This window comes from Bufo gargarizans, chromosome 1, assembly GCF_014858855.1.
Source record: "Bufo gargarizans isolate SCDJY-AF-19 chromosome 1, ASM1485885v1, whole genome shotgun sequence".
NCBI lineage: Eukaryota > Metazoa > Chordata > Amphibia > Anura > Bufonidae > Bufo > Bufo gargarizans.
The window spans coordinates 189,760,841-189,784,980 of record NC_058080.1 but is presented as its reverse complement, the minus strand read 5'-3'; positions in this window follow the sequence as shown (position 1 = coordinate 189,784,980).

Below are 24,140 nucleotides of genomic sequence, written 5' to 3'. Positions count from 1 at the left end.
TATTTTTTATTTGGCAGGGAGACAGGGATTCTTTAAAACAATTTTTAGAAGATATTAACGTAAATGAGTGGAACCTGACCTTTACAGGCAATACCAGCCAAACATCATTGGAATTTTTAGATATAAAGATTTTAAATCAACAGGGCAAATTGCAATGCACAACTTTCGTCAAACCCACTGCATGCAATAGTTATATTTTATTTAATAGTTGTCATCTCCCTAATTGGTTAATTAACATCCCACAAGGACAACTACGTAGGGCAAAACGTAACTGCACACTTGACATAGAATTCGAAAAGGAAGCCAAAACCATGACAGATCAATTTTTGGACATAGAATATCCTATAGAAATTCTGAATGCAGCTCTCAATAAGGTAAAAGAAATGGATAGGGAGGAATTTTTTATTGACAAAAAAAGCAAGGAAGTCAACACAATGGATTCCAATTCGTGTCTGATTTTGCCTTTTAATGGGGACTTCAGGAAGGTCCAGTTTATTATCAATAAACACTGGCACCTAATGAAAAAAGATAAGATACTAAGCACATTGATACCATCTAAACCTAAAATTATATTTTTGAATTAAATACACTGCAACCGTCAGGTCTGAACGCAGATTTTGAATTATTTGGCTTTCTATAGGATGGGCGCCATCTGTCGACGACTAACAGGATGATATTCTAATCTGTCCGGTTTCTCCTCTACATTTGGCCCCCATCCAATAATTCTATAATCAATGTAAAGTACACAAGAAAGAAGAATCCATATAGTGAAAAATTGCCCTCGTCTAACAAGATATTTTTGATATGAAAAAAAGATTTCTATATAAAAAAAAATTCTATGAAAGGATTTTTTATATTAAAATATTTTTATTTTTTTAGACTATTGCAGAACAGATGAGACCGTGAAAGTTGATTCCCTTTTGAAAAACTTTTTAAAAAATGCCCAATTAAAAAAAAAACGCACTGGATTCGCATTGAAATTGCATGCGATACTGGTGCGTTTTTATACTATATGATTCTAAAGAAGATGTTGAACAACTGTATGAAAGGTCTTTTATTTAATCAATTGCTATCATCATGTTTTTGATGTTTTTATATACTTTTTTTATTTATTATTTATTCATGTAATACTTTCCGATTTTTAGAAACAATATGATGGCGAATTCATGTATGATTAAGAAGAACAATGTCATTAATATATGCTTTTATAGTTAGAGACATATACATTTCGGATAAGTCTGACACTTAAAGATCCTAATTTCTAAAAAGATTATTCCAGACCAGTTCTTTACACACTCTTCACCCACTATAAAGGTGGAGCATGAGCAGGGGGATGTCAACCACTGATGAAGGGGTCACCGTTTTAAAACCCCGAAACGCGTCTGTATTAATCCCCTAACTTGGAAAAAGGATATTGCCAGACTGAAGAGGCCGGGACACCACTGTATGAATAGCGAATTCGCCAAAGTAAGAAATCATCGTAAAACGAAAGATATCAAGACTACGTGTACCTAACAACTTCTTTGGCGCCAAATACGAATTTGAACAGACAGCCCTTGAGACCGGAACCCTAAAAGAAAGCAGGCCGAGTCGAGGGCTATCAGTCCAGTGAAAAGACCTCCCGGTAAGACTGTGCATATCCTTACTTGAAATTTAGCGATCGCTTCCTATACAAATACAGCGGGACGCCGCTGTGCGTATGAGCAGTTGAAACATTGTCTCTACAAACTATCGAATGCCACATACGCTTTGAACTTTGGCTATTATAACTAATGTGATTTAAAGGACTGGCCATGAATCGATATTTACTCTATTCGGCAGAAAGCCATTATTCACATCATTGAATATTTTCCATTGAAAAAACGCATCAAATTATTACCATCGAATAATACCTTTATGACCACCTTCTTTCGATTATTTTTCGATTATTCATCGAATAGTCCAACTCACTGTCTTTTAAGCCATCTGTATATTGGGATCTACATTTATGTCGATTTTATCGTTTTAGGTTTTAATATACCATTAAATTTAATATCACTACCATTTTATACCACTATTATTGACCACTTATCCTCTGCTGATTTTTATATTATTGCTGTTTTTTATTTATTACTGTGATACTTATTGCCAATTTTACTGTTAATCTTGCTATTCTCAATAAAAGATCCCTCTACTTATAGAGAGTGCCCCACTTCCATTTTCTATTATACTCAATCAATATTTGATGGAAACAGGTATATAAATCCCCTTAATCAGTATTTTGCAGAATCAGGTATATTGCAGCTCTCAATCAATATTTTGTGGACGCAGGTATATAGCAGGCCTCAATCAATATTTGGTGGAAACAGGTATATCAAACCCTTTACTCAGTATTTTGTGGAAGCAGGTATATCGCAGCCCTCAATCAGTATTTGGTGGAAGCAGGTATATCGCAGCCCTCAATCAGTATTGTGTGGAAGCAGGTATCTCATAGGCCTCAATCAATATTTGGTTGAAGCAGGTATATCAATCCCCTTAATCAGTATTTTGTGGAAGCAGGTATATCGCACCCCTCAATCAATATTTGGTGGTAGCAGGTATATCCAACCCCTTAATCAGTATTTTGTGGAAGCAGGTATATCACACCCCTCAATTTTTTTTTTTTGCCACAACAGTTATATCACACCACCCTGTATATTTGGGGCAACAGGTATATTGCAGCCTTCAATCAGTATTTTGTGGAAACAGGTATATCACAATAAGTTTTTTGGGGGGCAATAGGTATATCACACCCGTTACAAATAGTTGTTCCAATAGTGCTTCTATATAGCTGCGGTATCACAGCAGGACCGCACACAACTGCTGCACAATACAAATGCACTATAATATACTTTCTATGTTAGAAAGTATATTATAAGTATATCACACCTATCGATAGCACACCTATACCTGTCCTTAAAAGGACTTTTGTGGCCCTATTAGCTAGCGTTTGGTCTCCCTAACAGTCTGTCCCTGCTCCACACAGCAACCTCTCCCTACACTGCCAAAACACAGAATGTAAAATGGCTGCCAGATCGGGTTCTGTGATAGGGTGGGGGTGTGTCCATGTGCTGAAATGTCTCATTTGACTGTCCTGTCCCACCTGATGGATGTGTCATGGGTCAAAGTTAGGCACAATGCAAAAGAATACTGTATGGTGCCGGTGGACATCGCCATATGTTCGCATGTTCAGAGAATCGCGAACACGCAAAGTTTGCCACAAAGTGACCACCGGGCAAACCGCAACGCCATCTCTAACTACATGCACCACCAGCTTTCATACTGTCTCCATCTCATCATCCTGGATGCATGTTTGTCTTCATTGTTAATTCTCTCCAGTCGCCTGGCGTTATTCCCAGCTTGCATCTTCTGTGTTTAGCTCCCAGGCAGCTCAGCCTAATATTCAAGTCCTGTGACTATTGATAACTAATACTACAAAACACAATACTCAAGCTAGCAGAAAACAGCAGTATATTTTGCATTGGTGACCACACACAGTAGCTTGTATGGAACTGCCCTTTAAAATAGAAATGATGAAATTTGGTACATATGATAAATAACTACACAGAAACTTGTTATGTAAGCAGGGTAGCAATATATAGCTACATATGCAGGGGATAATGCACAGGTACAATGAAGCATAAATGCACTGAGAATGAGAAGATAAGAGGATTAAAGAATTTCATTAGCTGCAGGTACCTTTCAAATGCCACAGCATAATTGCATGTTTACAGCCACAACAGTAATACCCTTATTTTTATTCACAAATTTGGTGTTTGTCAGGACAAGGGTCATTGAGCATGACTCGCGTAAGGCCCTTTCCCATTATTTAACTGACACTCATGTTGTTATACTTTGACAGGATGTCCTCATCAGTTTCACAGAGCATGGGAATGCAATTACTGAGGAAGAAGAACGCAATATGCCAAGATGATATTGAATCTGCCATTGGCACGCACAACAATTAAATTATACGTGAAGGACACACAATTACTGAGCAGAATCTACGGATAGGGAAGTGTGCATAGAGCCATTTGAAGTTGATACATTCAATTAGGGATGTTCACTTTAAAAGGTTCAGTCTCTGATGTGATATGTAAGGAACAAGCCATCAGATTTCAGGTGTTCTGCAATGTCCTTCTACCAGGTTGTGCACTTATATTTTCATTTAATTAAATTAAAATGAGGTAATGTCTATCATTTACATTCTTCAGGTTGAGTAATAAAAACTGATTTACTTACTGTCATTTCAGGCAGCTAGAAAATGTAGTTTAAACCCACTGAATTTGGCAAATTCCAAACCACTTGAAAACTTTTGTACAGTTATAGGAATAGCAAATATATTTTTTAGCATGATAAAAAGTTCTGAAATCAAATAAAGTTTCAAATTAGACCACTGGGGAGCTGGTGACTCCCCCTGTGGGTCCTTGAACCTGTGTAGAGCACCAGGTATATACTGTATATACATCCTGCAGTTCTGCAAAGATGAGCACAAAAACATGGCAAAACCAACAGGAATTGACCATAACTTGCACAACCATGTTGTTTTTGTTATGCTTTTCTTTCGTCATGATATTGCACAAATCACAGCAAAATTGTAACTAGAAAAGGTCCACGGCCCTTTAGTGACACTATAGGAGTGGTAGTGGCGTTGATGTTGTGTCACGGTGAGATCAGTGCAGTGGAAATGTAGTATGAGGACTGAGGTCAGACTTAAACATAACAAAGTCATTTTTTTTTTTACTAAGTACAACATAGAACTTCAAATACATTCAATAGCAGCAGAATCTGACTGCAATCTTCTCTGGCACCAGTAAGGATTATGGAGGCTGGTTGGATGGCTGCAATTTAGCACTTAGGTTGTACATTTAGCTGTTCAACCGCTGTATCTCATCTCACTGGTTCACTAAAAGGGAACCTGTCATGTGGATATTTGATTAAAATCTAACTAATTATATACAATCATTAACTACTAAAAAGTGCCTTAGATGTATTCACTTACTGGTGTGACAGATGGGTACCTTATAATATACACACAAAGATGCCACATGCCGCATGCTAATGAGCTGATTTGAGTCCAGCGTGATGTCATTGAGTCCAGCGTATATTTAATTCAGAGCTATAGCCACTCCCCTGCCCACCTGCTGCTGATTCATATGGAAAAAAAACTGTCAATCTGCAGCCGGTAGGCAGGGAGAGTCAGGAGCTCATAAATATTCATGACTCATCATTATCAGCTGGAGCTTTTCAATACAAGATGTTGGCAGATTGACTGGGTCAATTAAAGAAAGTGACCCAGCATTTTGCTAAGAGAATCAGTCACTTATTTATGTTGCCCTTAGTTATGACACCATAAAACTGGTGACAGGTTTCCTTTAAGGATTATGATAAGGGTTGATTTCTCTAGAGAATCTGTAGCAGTAGCCCAAACATGTGCTTCCTATCCTTTCTAAGATTTTACAGGAGTTCCCTTCCTGGCAGGAAGCAAGACCAGCGCACTCCTACCAAAAGGGGAGGAACAGGGTGGTTAGCCCTGTTCCTTGTTAACCTGTGCCATCCATACCTTACCGGTAGTTACGACCATGAACATACAAAATACACAACATAACAATATAAAATATGATACAATACATACCTATCTATAATTTGTAGTACCCCTAGGTCTGAGGTACTACACTTGCACAGCGGAGGGGGAGGAGTATAGAAACTGGAGGAAGGTAATAATGGGAATAACAGTGTGTGAGGGGGGAGCCATGGATAGAAATCTATGAAAAATAGAAGGATCCTTTCAGACCATTCTGTGTGTGTGCAAGGAAGAAATCTATATAAAAGCAGTTTATCGGAAAAAAGAAGGGGTATAGAGGCTAATCTGTGTGAAGGGGGACCATGGGGAACAGTCTGTGTGTAAGAGGATGGTTCGAGGAAGAGTATGTGAGAAAAAAGAGCTTTTTTGTCTGATCTGGTGTGTATACATAAAATATAAAACAAAATGCATATATGGTACGGCCACAAATCGTAACGTCTAATAGATCAAAGATAATATAGTATTAATAGTAGATGGCCGATCTAGGTGCCAATTTCCTTGCGCATCGTGGTAACAATTCAAAACTATTTTCCTGAAATGGCAGTTTAAAATAAAAAGCCTCATCCATTTGCTTACAAAGAGGCCATTGCGGCCATCTTGATTGAAGAAACCACATAAAATCTTGATCGCGGTAACCTGAGGACACCCCCATGTCATAACACTGGCGGAGTGATGTCGTCAGTGAGGGCCGCAAGCAAATGGATGAGGTGAGTATGTTTTTTTTTTGTTTTTTTTATTCCTGATTAACCCCTGAAAGGCCTCAATGTTACTGTCAGATGCCATGATCAGGGCAGTGAGGAACGCGGCATCTGACGGGTTCAATGACGGGGTGGGGCTCGTGATCATCCTTCCTTGTCATTGCGCCCGCTACATACAATGGAATGTGATTCGTGACAAAGTTATTTGTAAAAAATCTAATTTCTTTGTGAAATTCGGCGAAGAAGCCCACTCAAGTTTTTGACAACTTTGCCCATCTCAAATAGCATTATCTTTAGTAGAAGGCTATCCATACAAATTCAGGTTTTGATCAGATTTTCTGATGCAGTTTTTGAAGGCACAACCATGTGTGGATCATAAAGGGAGAGTATGTATAACAGGCAGATTCTACCTTTCATGTGAATCCACACCTGGTTTTAGGATTAAAACAGCATCAGAAAACCTGATCATGTACAAGCAGTCTTAGGGTCCATTCACACATCCGTAGAATGGGTCCAGATCCGTTCCGCAACCCATCTTCTGGTCCGCGGCTCCCGAAAAAAATAGAATAGGCAGTTCTATGGGGATCCGCAATACACTGCGGACGTGTGAATGGACCCTTAAACTGTGCATACTGAAATCAATACTACCACATTCTATATCATACTCCAGGGCAGGTCTTTGCAGTAGTATTCTGCCATGTGATGAATTTTGCTTTCCAATCAAGACTTCAATACTTCCAATCAAAGTCTCTCAAACTTTTAATTTTGCTTTGCCACAGCCCTTCAGACGTTAATTTGCTAATGCCTGCATGGAGCAGTTTTCATCCAGTCGATTTTCGGCAAATTTGCCGGTTACCGGACAAATCTCCACCAATCCCCATTATAGTGAATGGGGCTGAATGGTATCTCGGCAGTAATGATGTGCAAAGTATTTAAAAGTTCGATTTGGCTGCTTCGCCGAATTAAAAAAAGAAATATGCTTTGTGACAAATTACTTCTTCAGAGAGGCACATTTCTTTGTAAATAGTGGGTGCATCATTGTACTCCTCAGATGCCGTGTTTATACATGATCATGGCATCTGATATTAAAGTGTACAATAAAAAAAATATATAAAATAATACTTGCCTGTTCCATTTGCTCACTACGGGCCAGCCAACGCCATCTTGCTTGAAGGTCCGGCCCGAATTCTCTTGTGGCCCGAGATGACGTCATCACGCCAGCCAAGATCTTCAAGCAAGATGGCGGCAGCTGGCCCGTCGCAAGCAAATGGATCAGCGTACAGTTGTGCCTGGTATTCACCAATCCGGCAAAACAGGCCTTAGGGTTGATAAAGAAGGTACAACCAGTTTGCAGTGGCAGTTCCTTTTTCATAACTCAGTCAGTTGTTTTTATCCATTGATCAGGAATCATTCAATGTTAAAAATACTGAATAATTACTAACATCACCACACGGTAATATATAATGTATGCAATTTAATAACATAGATATGGACAAACAATTGGTAGTTTGAAAAATCCAACTGAAAACCTAATGGACAATTTTCCACAATGATCAGTATCATAGTTGCCTCGCGATCACCCTCTAAGGCCTCATGTGCACGACTGTATTTTTTCCACAAAAAATGTGGATAGGATGCATGCAGACCCATTCAATTCAATGGGGCCACAAAGAATGTCAGGTATATAAGGGCCTGATGCTCCTACATTAATTAATGCTGGGAGCATCAGATCATTATGTACCCGGCCGGTGGCTATGTGAAGGGCTTGTATGTGCTCACATGAAATTTTAGCAATCATTTTTCTAAAGTGATACAAAGTGCCTCCATACTCTACTTTAATACCTCATGATGGAAGGCAATGAAACCTCAACTAATTAACATTCCATAAATATCATAATTTTTTTTATTTTACACCATTCAGGGAGATGTTCAAGATTTTAAATTATTTCAGCCATACACTGTCTGTGGGTAACTGGGAAGGGAAAGGAAAGCCTGCTGATTGCTTACAAAGTAACCTTAGAGGAGTATTCATTTCCTCCTTGCCTCGTGATCCAAAGTGCCTCCATACTATACTTTAATACCTCATTATGAAAGACAATGAAACCTCAATTAATTAACATTCCATATTCCATCATCTATATTTTAAAACATAACTATGGAGGTATTCTGTGTTGTCAAAATATTTTCTTGTTTTATGACAGTTTTATGGTTACTCATTTTAGCTCAAATTATATAAATCTTAGTTATAATAAAATTCTGCATAAATTACATTTAGTGAGACAGGTCACTGATTGAACCTATCATAAATGTCAATAAAAAAAATTATTTATCCATTCAGGACATGTCCATAATGCAAAGCAAAGAAAAAGAAACTATAAAAAAAACTCCAGAATAACATCTTAGTTTGACAAATAATTGTCCACCATCCTTAAAGAGGTAGATTCAAAGTGGTCGATGCTGTATTGTATTCCAGATTTACTAGGTAGTCTGGAATTTTGAGTCCAAAATTCAAGAAAGTAAGAAGATGCAAGTCTTTAAAGGCGGTAAGTGACAGGGTGGTTGTCATTTTTTATCAGAACTGTTGGTAAATGCAGCTATCACTGTTTGGGCAGCTGATAGACCAAAACTGAATTTGGCACTGTACCTGTAATTATTCAGGGGAGCTAGTTGACATTGTAGGTCATATATGACTGGCACAATTTGGGCAGCAGTTTTGCTGATAAGGCACTGTGGCTGGTCCTTTTTGAGGGCACTGTCTTAGATTGAATATGAAGTGTCTGCCGCTATACAAGGTGCATTATAGATGGTATTGTAACTAGGCATTTGTGGTTGGCTTTGGCTGGACTTTTTGGACAAGTGGGTTCCCACCTAGGGAATGAAAGTCTTTTATAAATAATTGTTTTTCTTAATAGGCTAGTCAAGCCCTTTCAATGAGATATATTGCTGGCCTAAAGCAGTGCTTCCCAGCCAGTGTCCATGATCTCCTTGGTTCCTTGTACACAGCATCAACAATACTTGCCATATTTTCCAGGGATCTCTTGTGTTACTAAGGTAGTATCAATTGCCTACAGAGTTGTTTTGAGTTCAGTATATCAGCCAAGGGACAGTGAAATTTAGACACTGTCTGCTGAGAAACCATATCTTTTTATTGTGGTAGATATTCAGATATTATGAAGATTACAATTTCTCACTCCTAAATCTCCTTCATTTAGCAGTAAACGGTACCAAAGCCTGCACTAACCCTGCCTCAGAATTAGACAGAAGACTGCTGAGTCGAGACTGGATAGAGGCAGTTCCCTGGGTAGGTATGTACTTAGGTCTAAGATACAAATGCTCTAAAGATTCAAACCATTTAATAAACAATGTTAGCTTGCTATGGGAAGTATTTTAACCAAGTGTGTATTTTAAAAACATTTCAAGACTCCACATACTTTTGTAAAGCTCTTCATATTAAAGTGAGTCTTTAATCAAAGCATCTTTAGGACGCAATATAGGTGACACCTTGGTCCACAGTCACTTTGAGCCCCCAGAAAAGAAGACATGGCTGTCTAACAGACAAGTGGGCACTTTTAAGTGCGGTAAATGCAAGGCATGCATGTATATAGTCCCCGGTAAAACATTCATGAATAGCCTAGGTGATCAGACCTTCTATCCTCGCAGCTTTGCAAATTGTAACACAGCTGGGATAATCTACATGGCTCAATGTGACTGTGGACTCAAGTATATAGGCAAGACCAAAAGAATTTTTAAAAAACGGATTCTTGAACATATCGGAGATATCCGAAATAAACGAGACAAACCGATATCCAGACACATGTGGATAAGTCATGCAGGGTCCACCAAAAGTATCCACTTCTTCATGATTGAAGTCCTAAAAATGTCTAAGCGAGGTGGGGATATAGACAAATTATTAAAACAGAAAGAGTCCAGATGGATCTTCAGACTAAACACTGTGGCACCATCTGGACTTAACGAAAACATAGATTATGCGTGCTTTATTTGAGGCCCCTTATCTGATAGGATCAATTTATCTTTTATCTAGTACAACGTATGTTGACTGGGAGATTAACCCCTCCACACCTGATCCTCATTTATTTATTCAATAGTTGGTCACCCCTTATCAATAGAGTTGAGCGAACACCTGGATGTTCGGGTTCGAGAAGTTCGGCCGAACATCCCGGAAATGTTCGGGTTCGGGATCCGAACCCGATCCGAACTTCGTCCCGAACCCGAACCCCATTGAAGTCAATGGGGACCCGAACTTTTCGGCACTAAAAAGGCTGTAAAACAGCCCAGGAAAGAGCTAGAGGGCTGCAAAAGGCAGCAACATGTAGGTAAATCCCCTGCAAACAAATGTGGATAGGGAAATGAATTAAAATAAAAATTAAATAAATAAAAATTAACCAAAATCAATTGGAGAGAGGTTCCATAGCAGAGAATCTGGCTTCCCGTCACCCACCACTGGAACAGTCCATTCTCAGATATTTAGGCCCCGGCACCCAGGCAGAGGAGAGAGGTCCCGTAACAGACAATCTGGCTTCATGTCAGCAGAGAATCAGTCTGCATGTCATAGCAGAGAATCAGGCTTCACGTCACCCACCACTGCAACAGTCCATTGTCATAAATTTAGGCCCAGCACTAGTGTTGAGCGGCATGTCCCATATTCGAATTCGCGAAATTTTGTGAATATTCGAAAGAATATTCGTAAAATATTCGCGATTATTCAAATTCGTTATTATTTCGCATATGCGATAATTCGAATTATCGCATAATACATATGCTATGCAAAATTCACATGTGCGCTAATGAAATCGCCTTACGAAGATTCGCAACTCAATTCAATCACTAATGTATGAATGCAATGCCCTTTGCCTCTGTTCTGGGACAAGTGTAGATATTCGCATGTGCGCTAATAAAATCGCCTTACGAAGATTCGCACCTCAATCACTTTCTAGGGAATGTGAGACTTTTGGGAATCAATCGAGATACAGTGGGGGGTGATGACAGTAGTTGACAGAGTACAGATCAATGTAATCTGTAAGGTGGAAAGTAAAATAAAAAATACGAATATTCGTAAATCGAATTTTACGAAGTTCTACGTATTCGCGAATATGGTGCTATACTATATGAATGCACAGGCCTTTGCCTCTCTGTTCTGGGGACAAGTGTAGATATTTGCATTTGCGTTAATAAAATCGCCTTACGAAGATTCGCAGCTCAATTCAATCACTAATGTATGAATGCAAAGCCCTTTGCCTCTGTTCTGGGACAAGTGTAGATATTCGCATGTGCGCTAATAAAATCGCCTTACGAAGATTCGCAACTCAATTCACTAATGTATGAATGCAAAGCCCTTTGCCTCTGTTCTGGGACGTGCCGATATTCGCATGTGCGCTAATAAAATCGCCTTACGAAGATTCGCGCCTCAATCACTTTCTAGGCAATGTGAGTAAGATCTGAGCTGTTGGACCTTTGGGAAACAATCAATTATATGTGTACTGTAATTTTGTGGGGGGGGGGGGGGGAAACAAAAAACGAATATTCGTTTTTACGAATATATAGCACTATATTCGAAATATTCGCGAAATCGCGAAGTTGCGATATTCGCGAAAAAAATTTGCTTTTCGAATATTCGCGCTCAACACTACCCAGCACCCAGGCAGAGGAGAGAGGTCCCGTAACAGAGAATCTGGCTTCATGTCAGCAGAGAATCAGTCTTCATATCATAGCAGAGAATCAGGCTTCACGTCACCCACCACTGTAAGAGTCAATTTTCATAAATTTAGGCCCAGAACCCAGGCAGAGGAGAAAGGTCCCGTAACAGACAATCTGGCTTCATGTCAGCAGAGAATCAGTCTTCATATCATAGCAGAGAATCAGGCTTCACGTCACCCACCACTGCAACAGTCAATTGTCATAAATTTAGGCCCAGCACCCAGGCAGAGGAGAGAGCTCCCGTAACAGAGGATCTGGCTTCATGTCAGCAGAGAATCAGTCTGCATGTCATAGCAGAGAATGAGGCTTCACGTCACCCACCACTGCAACAGTCAATTGTCATAAATTTAGGCCCAGCACCCAGGCAGAGGAGAGAGCTCCCGTAACAGAGGATCTGGCTTCATGTCAGCAGAGAATCAGTCTGCATGTCATAGCAGAGAATGAGGCTTCACGTCACCCACCACTGCAACAGTCCATTGGCATATATTTAGGCCTAGCACACAGGCAGAGCAGAGAGGTCCCGTAACAGACAATCTGGCTTCATGTCAGCAGAGAATTAGTCTGCATGTCATAGCAGAGAATGAGGCTTCACGTCACCCACCACTGCAACAGTCCATTGGCATATATTTAGGCCTAGCACACAGGCAGAGCAGAGAGGTCCCGTAACAGACAATCTGGCTTCATGTCAGCAGAGAATCAGTCTGCATGTCATAGCAGAGAATGAGGCTTCACGTCACCCACCACTGCAACAGTCCATTGGCATATATTTAGGCCTAGCACACAGGCAGAGCAGAGAGGTCCCGTAACAGACAATCTGGCTTCATGTCAGCAGAGAATCAGTCTGCATGTCATAGCAGAGAATGAGGCTTCACGTCACCCACCACTGCAACAGTCCATTGGCATATATTTAGGCCTAGCACACAGGCAGAGCAGAGAGGTCCCGTAACAGACAATCTGGCTTCATGACAGCAGAGAATTAGTCTGCATGTCATAGCAGAGAATGAGGCTTCACGTCAGCCACCACTGCAACAGTCCATTGGCATATATTTAGGCCCAGCACCCAGGCAGAGGAGAGAGGTCCCGTAACAGACAATCTGGCTTCATGTCAGCAGAGAATTAGTCTGCATGTCATAGCAGAGAATCAGGCTTCACGTCAGCCACCACTGCAACAGTCCATTGTCATAAATTTAGGCCCAGCACCCAGGCAGAGGAGAGAGGTCCCGTAACAGACAATCTGGCTTCATGTCAGCAGAGAATTAGTCTGCATGTCATAGCAGAGAATGAGGCTTCACGTCAGCCACCACTGCAACAGTCCATTGGCATATATTTAGGCCTAGCACACAGGCAGAGCAGAGAGGTCCCGTAACAGACAATCTGGCTTCATGACAGCAGAGAATCAGTCTGCATGTCATAGCAGAGAATCAGGCTTCACGTCAGCCACCACTGCAACAGTCCATTGTCATAAATTTAGGCCCAGCACCCAGGCAGAGGAGAGAGGTCCCGTAACAGAGAATCTGGCTTCATGTCAGCAGAGAATCAGTCTTCATATCATAGCAGAGAATCAGGCTTCACGTCACCCACCACTGTAAGAGTCAATTTTCATAAATTTAGGCCCAGAACCCAGGCAGAGGAGAAAGGTCCCGTAACAGACAATCTGGCTTCATGTCAGCAGAGAATCAGTCTTCATATCATAGCAGAGAATCAGGCTTCACGTCACCCACCACTGCAACAGTCAATTTTCATAAATTTAGGCCCAGAACCCAGGCAGAGGAGAAAGGTCCCGTAACAGACAATCTGGCTTCATGTCAGCAGAGAATCAGTCTTCATATCATAGCAGAGAATCAGGCTTCACGTCACCCACCACTGCAACAGTCAATTTTCATAAATTTAGGCCCAGAACCCAGGCAGAGGAGAAAGGTCCCGTAACAGACAATCTGGCTTCATGTCAGCAGAGAATCAGTCTTCATATCATAGCAGAGAATCAGGCTTCACGTCACCCACCACTGCAACAGTCAATTTTCATAAATTTAGGCCCAGCACCCAGGCAGAGGAGAGAGGTCCCGTAACAGAGGATCTGGCTTCATGTCAGCAGAGAATCAGTCTGCATGTCATAGCAGAGAATCAGGCTTCACGTCACCCACCACTGCAACAGTCAATTGTCATAAATTTAGGCCCAGCACCCAGGCAGAGGAGAGAGCTCCCGTAACAGAGGATCTGGCTTCATGTCAGCAGAGAATCAGTCTGCATGTCATAGCAGAGAATGAGGCTTCACGTCACCCACCACTGCAACAGTCCATTGGCATATATTTAGGCCTAGCACACAGGCAGAGGAGAGGTTCATTCAACTTTGGGTAGCCTCGCAATATAATGGTAAAATGAAAATAAAAATAGGATTGAATGAGGAAGTGCCCTGGAGTCCAATAATATATGGTTATGGGGAGGTAGTTAATGTCTAATCTGGACAAGGGACGGACAGGTCCTGTGGGATCCATGCCTGGTTCATTTTTATGAACGTCAGCTTGTCCACATTGGCTGTAGACAGGCGGCTGCGTTTGTCTGTAATGACGCCCCCTGCCGTGCTGAATACACGTTCAGACAAAACGCTGGCTGCCGGGCAGGCCAGCACCTCCAAGGCATAAAAGGCTAGCTCTGGCCACGTGGACAATTTAGAGACCCAGAAGTTGAATGGGGCCGAACCATCAGTCAGTACGTGGAGGGGTGTGCACACGTACTGTTCCACCATGTTAGTGAAATGTTGCCTCCTGCTAACACGTTGCGTATCAGGTGGTGGTGCAGTTAGCTGTGGCGTGTTGACAAAAGTTTTCCACATCTCTGCCATGCTAACCCTGCCCTCAGAGGAGCTGGCCGTGACACAGCTGCCTTGGCGACCTCTTGCTCCTCCTCTGCCTTGGCCTTGGGCTTCCACTTGTTCCCCTGTGACATTTGGGAATGCTCTCAGTAGCGCGTCTACCAACGTGCGCTTGTACTCGCGCATCTTCCTATCACGCTCCAGTGCAGGAAGTAAGGTGGGCACATTGTCTTTGTAGCGTGGATCCAGCAGGGTGGCAACCCAGTAGTCCGCACAGGTTAAAATGTGGGCAACTCTGCTGTCGTTGCGCAGGCACTGCAGCATGTAGTCGCTCATGTGTGCCAGGCTGCCCAGGGGTAAGGACAAGCTGTCCTCTGTGGGAGGCGTATCGTCATCGTCCTGCCTTTCCCCCCAGCCACGCACCAGTGATGGACCCGAGCTGCGTTGGGTGCCACCCCGCTGTGACCATGCTTCATCCTCATCCTCCTCCACCTCCTCCTCATCCTCGTCCTCCTCGTCCTCCAGTAGTGGGCCCTGGCTGGCCACATTTGTACCTGGCCTCTGCTGTTGCAAAAAACCTCCCTCTGAGTCACTTCGAAGAGACTGGCCTGAAAGTGCTAAAAATGACCCCTCTTCCTCATCCTCCTCCTCCTCCTCCTGGGCCACCTCCTGTTCCATCATCGCCCTAAGTGTTTTCTCAAGGAGACATAGAAGTGGTATTGTAACGCTGATAACGGTGTCATCGCCACTGGCCATGTTGGTGGAGTACTCGAAACAGCGCAACAGGGCACACAGGTCTCGCATGGAGGCCCAGTCATTGGTGGTGAAGTGGTGCTGTTCTGTAGTGCGACTGACCCGTGCGTGCTGCAGCTGAAACTCCACTATGGCCTGCTGCTGCTCGCACAGTCTGTCCAGCATGTGCAAGGTGGAGTTCCACCTGGTGGGCACGTCGCATATGAGGCGGTGAGCGGGAAGGCCGAAGTTACGCTGTAGCGCAGACAGGCGAGCAGCGGCAGGATGTGAACGCCGGAAGCGCGAACAGACGGCCCGCACTTTATGCAGCAGCTCTGACATGTCGGGGTAGTTGTGAATGAACTTCTGCACCACCAAATTCAGCACATGCGCCAAGCAAGGGATGTGCGTCAAATTGGCTAGTCCCAGAGCTGCAACGAGATTTCGCCCATTATCACACACCACCAGGCCGGGCTTGAGGCTCACCGGCAGCAACCACTCGTCGGTCTGTTGTTCAATACCCCGCCACAACTCCTGTGCGGTGTGGGGCCTGTCCCCCAAACATATGAGTTTCAGAATGGCCTGCTGACGTTTACCCCGGGCTGTGCTGAAGTTGGTGGTGAAGGTGTGTGGCTGACTGGATGAGCAGGTGGAAGAAGAGGAGGAGGAAGCCGAGAAGGAGGAGGTGGCAACAGGAGGCAAAGAATGTTGCCCTGCGATCCTTGGCGGCGGCAGGACGTGCGCCAAACAGCTCTCCGCCTGGGGCCCAGCTGCCACTACATTTACCCAGTGTGCAGTTAGGGAGATATAGCGTCCCTGGCCGTGCTTACTGGTCCACGTATCTGTGGTTAGGTGGACCTTGCTACAGATGGCGTTGCGCAGTGCACACTTGATTTTATCGGATACTTGGTTGTGCAGGGAAGGCACGGCTCTCTTGGAGAAGTAGTGCCGGCTGGGAACAACATACTGTGGGACAGCAAGCGACATGAGCTGTTTGAAGCTGTCTGTGTCCACCAGCCTAAATGACAGCATTTCATAGGCCAGTAGTTTAGAAATGCTGGCATTCAGGGCCAGGGATCGAGGGTGGCTAGGTGGGAATTTACGCTTTCTATCAAATGTTTGTGAGATGGAGAGCTGAACGCTGGCGTGTGACATGGTTGAGACGCTTGGTGACGGAGGTGGTGGTGGTGGTGTTGGTGGTACATCCCCTGTTTGCTGGGCGGCAGGTGCCAACGTTCCTCCAGAGGCGGAGGAAGAGGCCGAGGCGGCAGCAGCAGAATAGGCCGAGGCGGCAGCAGCAGAAGAGGTAGCAGGGGGAGCCTGAGTGACTTCCTTGGTTTTAAGGTGTTTACTCCACTGCAGTTCATGCTTTGCATGCAGGTGCCTGGTCATGCAGGTTGTGCTCAGGTTCAGAACGTTAATGCCTCGCTTCAGGCTCTGATGGCACAGCGTGCAAACCACTCGGGTCTTGTCGTCAGCACATTGTTTGAAGAAGTGCCATGCCAGGGAACTCCTTGAAGCTGCCTTTGGGGTGCTCGGTCCCAGATGGCGGCGGTCAGTAGCAGGCGGAGTCTCTTGGCGGCGGGTGTTCTGCTTTTGCCCACTGCTCCCTCTTTTGCTACGCTGTTGGCTCGGTCTCACCACTGCCTCTTCCTCCGAACTGTGAAAGTCAGTGGCACGACCTTCATTCCATGTGGGGTCTAGGACCTCATCGTCCCCTGCATCGTCTTCCACCCAGTCTTGATCCCTGACCTCCTGTTCAGTCTGCACACTGCAGAAAGACGCAGCAGTTGGCACCTGTGTTTCGTCATCATCAGAGACATGCTGAGGTGGTATTCCCATGTCCTCATCATCAGGAAACATAAGTGGTTGTGCGTCAGTGCATTCTATGTCTTTCACCGCTGGGGAAGGGCTAGGTGGATGCCCTTGGGAAACCCTGCCAGCGGAGTCTTCAAACAGCATAAGAGACTGCTGCATAACTTGAGGCTGAGACAGTTTCCCTGGTATGCATGGGGGTGATGTGACAGACTGATGGGGTTGGTTTTCAGGCGCCATCTGTGCGCTTTCTGCAGAAGACTGGGTGGGAGATAATGTGAACGTGCTGGATCCACTGTCGGCCACCCAATTGACTAATGCCTGTACCTGCTCAGGCCTTACCATCCTTAGAACGGCATTGGGCCCCACCATATATCGCTGTAAATTCTGGCGGCTACTGGGACCTGAGGTAGTTGGTACACTAGGACGTGTGGATGTGGCAGAACGGCCACGTCCTCTCCCAGCACCAGAGGGTCCACTAACACCACCACGACCATGTCCACGTCCGCGTCCCTTACTAGATGTTTTTCTCATTGTTATGGTTCACCACAACAACAAATATATTATTTGGCCCAATGTATTGTATTCAAATTCAGCGGGATATAAATTTGAGGCCTAGTATTTAGGCGCTGGGTGACCGGTATGGATTTAGTGACAGAATTAGACTTGGAAATGCACAGAAGCGTGTGTGTGAAGTTATTCTGAATGACCCTATGTGCACCTTCAATATTATATACCCTTTTAGGGATAGATTTCAAATAGCTCTGATATAGCAGAAACCACTAAATTATGAAATTGCTAAATTGGGAATTGTACTTCAACCCAGAACAAAAAATGTGCTTTGACGGACACTAAATATCTTGCCCAGCAACAACAGTACAGCGGTGGGTAACGAGAGATTTAGAGGTATTTAAATTTGAGGCCTAGTATTTAGGCGCTGGGTCACCGGTATGGATTTAGTGACAGAATTAGACTTGGAAATGCACAGAAGCGTGTGTGTGAAGTTATTCTGAATGACCCTATGTGCACCTTCAATATTATATACCCTTTTAGGGATAGATTTCAAATAGCTCTGATATAGCAGAAACCACTAAATTATGAAATTGCTAAATTGGGAATTGTACTTCAACCCAGAACAAAAAATGTGCTTTGACGGACACTAAATATCTTGCCCAGCAACAACAGTACACCGGTGGGTAACGAGAGATTTAGAGGGAATTAAATTTGAGGCCTAGTATTTAGGCGCTGGGTCACCGGTATGGATTTAGTGACAGAATTAGACTTGGAAATGCACAGAAGCGTGTGTGTGAAGTTATTCTGAATGACCCTATGTGCACCTTCAATATTATATACCCTTTTAGGGATAGATTTCAAATAGCTCTGATATAGCAGAAACCACTAAATTATGAAATTGCTAAATTGGGAATTGTACTTCAACCCGGAACAAAAAATGTGCTTTGACGGACACTAAATATCTTGCCCAGCAACAACAGTACAGCGGTGGGTAACGAGAGATTTAGAGGTATTTAAATTTGAGGCCTAGTATTTAGGCGCTGGGTCACCGGTATGGATTTAGTGACAGAATTAGACTTGGAAATGCACAGAAGCGTGTGTGTGAAGTTATTCTGAATGACCCTATGTGCACCTTCAATATTATATACCCTTTTAGGGATAGATTTCAAATAGCTCTGATATAGCAGAAACCACTAAATTATGAAATTGCTAAATTGGGAATTGTACTTCAACCCAGAACAAAAAATGTGCTTTGACGGACACTAAATATCTTGCCCAGCAACAACAGTACAGTGGTGGGTAACGAGAGATTTAGAGGGATTTAAATTTGAGGCCTAGTATTTAGGCGCTGGGTCACCGGTATGGATTTAGTGACAGAATTAGACTTGGAAATGCACAGAAGCGTGTGTGTGAAGTTATTCTGAATGACCCTATGTGCACCTTCAATATTATATACCCTTTTAGGGATAGATTTCAAATAGCTCTGATATAGCAGAAACCACTAAATTATGAAATTGCTAAATTGGGAATTGTACTTCAACCCAGAACAAAAAATGTGCTTTGACGGACACTAAATATCTTGCCCAGCAACAACAGTACACCGGTGGGTAACGAGAGATTTAGAGGGAATTAAATTTGAGGCCTAGTATTTAGGCGCTGGGTCACCGGTATGGATTTAGTGACAGAATTAGACTTGGAAATGCACAGAAGCGTGTGTGTGAAGTTATTCTGAATGACCCTATGTGCACCTTCAATATTATATACCCTTTTAGGGATAGATTTCAAATAGCTCTGATATAGCAGAAACCACTAAATTATGAAATTGCTAAATTGGGAATTGTACTTCAACCCAGAACAAAAAATGTGCTTTGACGGACACTAAATATCTTGCCCAGCAACAACAGTACACCGGTGGGTAACGAGAGATTTAGAGGGAATTAAATTTGAGGCCTAGTATTTAGGCGCTGGGTCACCGGTATGGATTTAGTGACAGAATTAGACTTGGAAATGCACAGAAGCGTGTGTGTGAAGTTATTCTGAATGACCCTATGTGCACCTTCAATATTATATACCCTTTTAGGGATAGATTTCAAATAGCTCTGATATAGCAGAAACCACTAAATTATGAAATTGCTAAATTGCGAATTGTACTTCAACCCAGAACAAAAAATGTGCTTTGACGGACACTAAATATCTTGCCCAGCAACAACAGTACACCGGTGGGTAACGAGAGATTTAGAGGGAATTAAATTTGAGGCCTAGTATTTAGGCGCTGGGTCACCGGTATGGATTTAGTGACAGAATTAGACTTGGAAATGCACAGAAGCGTGTGTGTGAAGTTATTCTGAATGACCCTATGTGCACCTTCAATATTATATACCCTTTTAGGGATAGATTTCAAATAGCTCTGATATAGCAGAAACCACTAAATTATGAAATTGCTAAATTGGGAATTGTACTTCAACCCAGAACAAAAAATGTGCTTTGACGGACACTAAATATCTTGCCCAGCAACAACAGTACACCGGTGGGTAACGAGAGATTTAGAGGGAATTAAATTTGAGGCCTAGTATTTAGGCGCTGGGTCACCGGTATGGATTTAGTGACAGAATTAGACTTGGAAATGCACAGAAGCGTGTGTGTGAAGTTATTCTGAATGACCCTATGTGCACCTTCAATATTATATACCCTTTTAGGGATAGATTTCAAATAGCTCTGATATAGCAGAAACCACTAAATTATGAAATTGCTAAATTGCGAATTGTACTTCAACCCAGAACAAAAAATGTGCTTTGACGGACACTAAATATCTTGCCCAGCAACAACAGTACAGCGGTGGGTAACGAGAGATTTAGAGGGAATTAAATTTGAGGCCTAGTATTTAGGCGCTGGGTCACCGGTATGGATTTAGTGACAGAATTAGACTTGGAAATACACAGTAGCGGGTGTGTGTGAAGTTATTCTGAATGACCCTATGTGCACCTTCAATATTATATACCCTTTTAGGGATAGATTTCAAATAGCTCTGATATAGCAGAAACCACTAAATTATGAAATTGCTAAATTGGGAATTGTACTTCAACCCAGAACAAAAAATGTGCTTTGACGGACACTAAATATCTTGCCCAGCAACAACAGTACAGCGGTGGGTAACGAGAGATTTAGAGGGAATTAAATTTGAGGCCTAGTATTTAGGCGCTGGGTCACCGGTATGGATTTAGTGACAGAATTAGACTTGGAAATACACAGTAGCGGGTGTGTGTGAAGTTATTCTGAATGACCCTATGTGCACCTTCAATATTATATACCCTTTTTGGGATAGATTTCAAATAGCTCTGATATAGCAGGAACCACTAAATTATGAAATTGCTAAATTGGGAATTGTACTTCAACCCAGAACAAAAAATGTGCTTTGACGGGCACTAAATAACTTTCCCAGCTACAACAGGACAACGGTAACGAGAGATTTAGAGGGATTTAAATTTGAGGCCTAGTATTTAGGCGCTGGGTGACAGGTATGGGTTTAGTGACAGAATTAGACTTGGAAATACACAGTAGCGGGTGTGTGTGAAGTTATTCTGAATGACCCTATGTGCACCTTCAATATTATATACCCTTTTTGGGATAGATTTCAAATAGCTCTGATATAGCAGAAACCACTAAATTATGAAATTGCTAAATTGGGAATTGTACTTCAACCCAGAACAAAAAATGTGCTTTGACGGACACTAAATATCTTGCCCAGCAACAACAGTACAGCGGTGGGTAACGAGAGATTTAGAGGGAATTAAATTTGAGGCCTAGTATTTAGGCGCTGGGTCACCGGTATGGATTTAGTGACAGAATTAGACTTGGAAATACACAGTAGCGGGTGTGTGTGAAGTTACTCTGAATGACCCTATGTGCACCTTCAATATTATATACCCTTTTTGGGATAGATTTCAAAGAGCTCTGATATAGCAGGAACCACTAAATTATGAAATTGCTAAATTGGGAATTGTATTTCAACCCAGAACAAGAAATGTGCTTGAACGGACACTAAATAACTCGCCCAGCTACAGCACTAGGGACAGATTTAGCTGGATATAAATTTGAGGCCTAGTATTTAGGCGCTGGGTGACCGGTATGGATTTAGTGACAGAATTAGACTGGGATATGGCCAAAAAATGAACAGACTATTGCTGGTTAAATGCACTTGGTGTGACAGCTTCACCCTGATGTAGGCTTTAGCCAAAAAACAACCACACCATTGAGGGTTAAATGCACTTGGTGACAGGCGCAGCTTGCCCCTGATTTTGTATATGGCCAAAAAATGAACAGACTATTGCTGGTTAAATGCACTTGGTGTGACAGCTTCACCCTGATGTAGGCTTTAGCCAAAAAACAACCACACCATTGAGGGTTAAATGCACTTGGTGACAGGCGCAGCTTGCCCCTGATTTTGTATATGGCCAAAAAATGAACAGACTATTGCTGGTTAAATGCACTTGGTGTGACAGCTTCACCCTGATGTAGGCTTTAGCCAAAAAACAACCACACCATTGAGGGTTAAATGCACTTGGTCGCAGCTTGTGCTGGCGCACCACAAGACACAAAATGGCCGCCGATCACCCCAGAAAAATGAGACTGACAAACGGTCTGTGCAGCCTAAAAACAGTGAGCAATTGAGGATCAGCAGCTCAATGATCCACAGCTGCAGATCGATCAGTTAATCAAGTCCTTTGGAGGAGTTAATCTGCCTAATCTCGCCCTACTGTCGCAGCCGCAACCTCTCCCTACGCTAATCAGAGCAGAGTGACGGGCGGCGCTATGTGACTCCAGCTTAAATAGAGGCTGGGTCACATGGTGCTCTGGCCAATCACAGCCATGCCAATAGTAGGCATGGCTGTGATGGCCTCTTGGGGCAAGTAGTATGACGCTTGTTGATTGGCTGCTTTGCAGCCTTTCAAAAAGCGCCAAGAAAGCGTCACAAAAGCGCGAAGAAAGCGACGAACACCGAACCCGAACCCGGACTTTTACGAAAATGTCCGGGTTCGGGTCCGTGTCACGGACACCCCAAAATTCGGTACGAACCCGAACTATACAGTTCGAGTTCGCTCATCCCTACTTATCAACTATTCCCTGGCTATCTATTATTAATGTATCCATTTTGGATGCATACACCTATATTTGATACACTTCCATTATTCCTTGCAATCCGATCTCCGGCTTTCTTTGCCATCATCCTGGGACTAACTTACTTCCCCTTAGGATACTTTAATTATGTCCCCCACCATCCCCCTTGCCCCTATTCCTCCTCAACCCCTTTTTAATATCGAGTCCACTCACATTTTGGTACTCTTTATAAATGATGGCCACTGCAATCAGCCATCTCGGCCCCAATGCTCCGCCCATTCACGTGACCGGTACAGTGACCTCACCAGATCACATGTGCGGCCGCGTCATTCCCCCGGTCACGTGGGGGCATCTGACGTAGGAGGCCTCGCGTCACACCGATTACGTGGGCGCCCGGCCTCCCTGTTGCCCGTCACGTGACCGACACAGTGACCTCACTAGGTCACATGTACGGCCGCGTCATTCTCCCGGTCACGTGGGGGCATATTACGTAGGACGCCTCACGTCACATCTATCACGTGGACGCCCGGCCTCCCCGATACCCGGAAGTACTCCATAAATAGGCAACCACGTTAGCGTTTCTCTGCTACCTGCCGCACATCACCACCTGAGCGCCACCTCGACGTTTCATCTGACTCTGGCTTCCTCATCTATGGACTCAATATGTGGACCCCTAACTTTTTAAGGGAACGCAAGTACCATGTGCTTTAATAGCACTATTTGCCTGTTATCTTGTTGCACTGCTATAATCTAAATAGCTACTCTCTGTGGTACCTATTGAACATCGTCTATACCATATCTTGATCTAATTATCTAATTTTGTCCAGACTCTTCATGTGTGGTGTCCTCTCATATTATAACTAATTTGCAGCTAGTCAGGGGGACCTTCTTATTCGGATTATACATTGTATATATAAAGTGTTATACCGTCACTTAGCCACTCCCTGGAATTCTTGAGATTTGGGGATCTGTAGAGTTCATCAATCCAGACCCCCACCTCTCGATCCACCACCGGCTACTTAGGTATCCCCCGTATCAAATATTCAGTTATCTTACTGACAGGTGTTACTATTCTCATTAGAGCCAGCGGCTTATATTGTTATTATTTTATCTAAAATAGCTCTAAAAAAGCTCATAAATC